The following is a 3,818-nucleotide window of genomic DNA, read 5'->3' on the forward strand; positions in this document are numbered from 1 at the left end:
GTGGCCCGCAGGCCATAGTTTGAGGACCCCTGCTTTAGACACTGGAGTGAGCAGAGCCCATGGTGAACTAGAAACTGTGCTTTCCCTGGTGAAACCCATGTTTTAATGTCTATAAATACAGGAGGCACAAGTCAGCAAACTAGCAGTCTTTCTTAAAGCAGAGAATCCTCTGGAGATCACATGGAGGCTGGTGTTGGGATTCGAAAGATGATTTCCTGAGACAGATGTATTGTAAGTGTCTAAGGCTCCTCATGATCTCAAATAGTATTTCTTCTATTGCATATCCTGCCCCATTACTGTGTCCTCCAGCCAGTTTTTTGAAATTCTGTGGAAGCTTACCATCATCACTGTCTCCTTGTACATTTCTGTGTTTGTCATTTTCCTCTGAAGAACTATCCTTGTGGTGAGTAAACTAAAGCACCTTCCAGATACACTTTTACTCATAAATAAGCAAACATGCTTAAGCCCCTGGATTCTGGATGTGCATTCAGGACTGTGAATTTCCCTCTGGCAATGATTTTTCAGAATGGGCTGCCCATCAGCCCTTCTGAAGGCAGCCTGGGGCTGGAGGAAAACTGTGACGCCTCCTGAAGAGAAGGTCAAGTCCTGCCACAGCACCCACAAGCCAGCCAGGAACCCCCTTTCCCTTCATCTCCCAAATCGGGGGAGGGGGCATGCTCCCAGCAGGCCTTCCAACTGGACTCTGCCACCCCTTCCTGGATTGTCTCAGGGAGGCCCCCACTCACCACCACTGGCTTCTCCTTATGCCTGAGCTCCTGTCACCTGTCACAGCTGTCCTGTTCACTGTCTGTGGGCTGTCCTCCACTAGGACTCCAGCTCCTAAGGGAAGGGGACTCTGTATCTCTGGAGTCTGGAACAGTTTTGTGAATAGTATTCATGCCTTCGGTCCTTACAGGTCTCAGCTGTGCCCGCCCTTAGCTGCTGCCTCTACATCCAGTCAGATTCCAATTCTCATTCCTAGAGCCTTCCCTCAGCCCATCCACTCAATGACCCTGCCCCTCTCTAGCCCTGTCCCAGACCCCAACCTCTCTGCTCCTTCAACCACACAACCCAGCAGCACACTATGCCCAGAGTTCAGGGTCCATCAACTCACTTCAGGAGCATGTCTCACCTTCAGTGGGAGCATCCCAGGCACAGCCAGGAAAGAGTGTAGAGGGGTGGGCTGTGCAGGCAGTAGAGCAGTCTCAGGGAGTCAGGGTGGGTGCTTACTCATGAAGGAAAGAGCAGGGACACTTTCTCTCTCTAGATTGATAAGTATTGGAACCTCCTTTAGTGACTACATTTCATGACACTTGCAGCCCAGCAGAGGACCATGTGTCTCAGCAGCCTGCTCCCCCTCCTGCTGGGCAGATAGGGAATCAGCCTCTGCAGAGGCAGCTCCTCTCCCTCCCTGCGCAGGGCAATGGCTGGAGCACTTCATTACAGTGGACTAGGTTGGCCCTGCCTGGGTCACAAGTTTTCTTGGAGCACATGCTGATCCCAGGTCATGACCCCCCAGGAACTCCTGTAGCAGAGCTTGCTCCATTTCCCACTAACCATGGCCCCAAAGAACAGAGAGACCATCAGCCTGGACTGTGACTAGAGAGGGCCTCAGAGCCACACACATGGCTCTGCACCAACTCTCCCTGCAACTGCCCTGGGCTTTTTCCTGCCAAAACTCATGTGCCCAGCTGCCACCAGTCTTGTCACTTGAGAGGAATCTGGGCTCCTCAAACATCTGAATGTGAAATAGCCCAGTCCCAACCCCTGGCTGGAACATGCAGAAACCACAAGGGACATGTCCTAGCTCAAAGCTTCTCCTAGCTGCTTTTCTTTTAGTCCCAGGGACCACACTAATGGTATCATGCCCTGTGGGTCATTGTGCAGCTCAGCCTGGGTTCCCTACCTGCTACACTGACAGTGATGGCACCTCCCTTACTGTTCCCTGGGTCATTGCTGGTCACCATGGGGACCCTAGGCTGTGCTGATGCTCACATGTGTGTGAAATACCTGGTTGAATATATATATTTAAGAGAGAGAAATAGGGATAGAGCCACAAACAGCATTTTCCCCCCATTATTTCATACCTTCTTTGGTTGATGCTTGTAATTGCTCTTACAGGGAAAAGAATTTGCAACCTTGGCTTTATCATGATGTTTCTCTGACCCACTGCGCTATTTGGCCATGGCCAGACATATGTGGCAATTTAAGTAAAATAACCCAATAATCCCAAAAATGTACCTGAGAATAGACAGATATAAAAACCATCATGCTGACAAATAGTGGTGGAAAGCTAGAATACGATACATGGAATTTCATAAGTATCTTTTTTTACATGGATATATCTTATGTAAGTTATTTCTAAGGCAGACTGTGTTTTTGCATTGATTATTTTATATGCCGAGAATGAAACAGTGATATAAGGGCAGGAGGATCTTGCTTTCAGCAATGCAGTAATGCATGAAAACAACAGAAGCGTATGTTTAAAAAATACATACTTTAAATCAAATATACTTACATCAAACTTTAAGAAAGTTTAAAAAATTGACAATTCCCAATAATTTTATTTTATTATGAAAGTTCTTGGACATATTTGTTGCTAATGTAATGCCATGTTGCAAATAAAATATAATGATGTGCTACTGAAATATCTTATCATGTTCATGTTCAGTGCCATCATTTTAGCAGGTTGCAACGGACAATGATGAGAATATTTACACCAGGAAAAGGAACAAATACTATAAACCTAGACTTCACTTAATATATTATTCAATGTTTAGACTTAAAAAAGGATACTGGAGAATGTGATTAAATGTATAAGTATATAATGCAGATTAAATGTATAAGTATATGCTACAAGTTGGCTTAAATTGAACAGAGAATAATAATTGAGAAAGACAGTTTTTCTCCCAGTATTCTAAACCTATGGTTCCATATGACAAAGAAGTCACTTGAGTCATTAAGGAATGAGTGAAATTCAAATATATATCTTAGATGCTGCACAGTCCTCCTCCTGGTTAAAATAATGAATTTATTTAAACAATATGAAAAAGAGGTTAAAATAATGAATTTATTTAAACAATATGAAAAAGATTATGAGCTGACATTATAACAAAGGAGATAGAGATAGTGTAAATAAATGTATGAAAAAATGTTCAACAGAAAAAATTCTTAGGTAAATAGAATTAAAACAAAAGTGAGTTAACAATAGACTCAATTCCAGGTGTTGTTTAAAACAATTAATCATTGCAGGTGCTGGCAGAGTTGCATAAAAACTGGATTTATTTTATACCATGGGTTTGTGAAAGGCAAAAGCAATGACCATATTGTGTCATATTTTTGCATATCTTAACGTGTGAAACATTCACCTACACAACAACAGTTTGATAAGTAAAACATATACATAAGTAGAGATAACTGAACACAAATATTCCAAGCAGATCCTATATAATAAAGAGGTAATATTCAAATTGACCCTCACACCCTAGCATCACAAGATGGCCACCCCCATGTTGTCACAAAATAGCCAGCAGGGGAGAACAATTGCGGGGGGAGGGGGGGAGCAGGCCTGCAGGGTAGCACAGGTTGGGGTGATCGGACTGGCAGGGGAGCAGTTAGGTGTCAATCAGGCTGGCAGGGGAGCGGTTAGGGGGTGATCAGGCTGGCAGGCAGAAGCGGTTAGGGGAATCAGGCAGGCAGGCAAGTGGTTGGGAGCCAGCAGTCCTGGATTGTAAGAAGGCAGTTGGACATCCTCTGAGGGGTCCCAGATTGGAGAGAGTAGCGGCTGGGCTGAGGGACACCCCACCCAGTGCATGATT

Source organism: Myotis lucifugus, unplaced genomic scaffold (assembly GCF_000147115.1).
Source record: "Myotis lucifugus unplaced genomic scaffold, Myoluc2.0 scaffold_550, whole genome shotgun sequence".
Lineage (NCBI taxonomy): Eukaryota > Metazoa > Chordata > Mammalia > Chiroptera > Vespertilionidae > Myotis > Myotis lucifugus.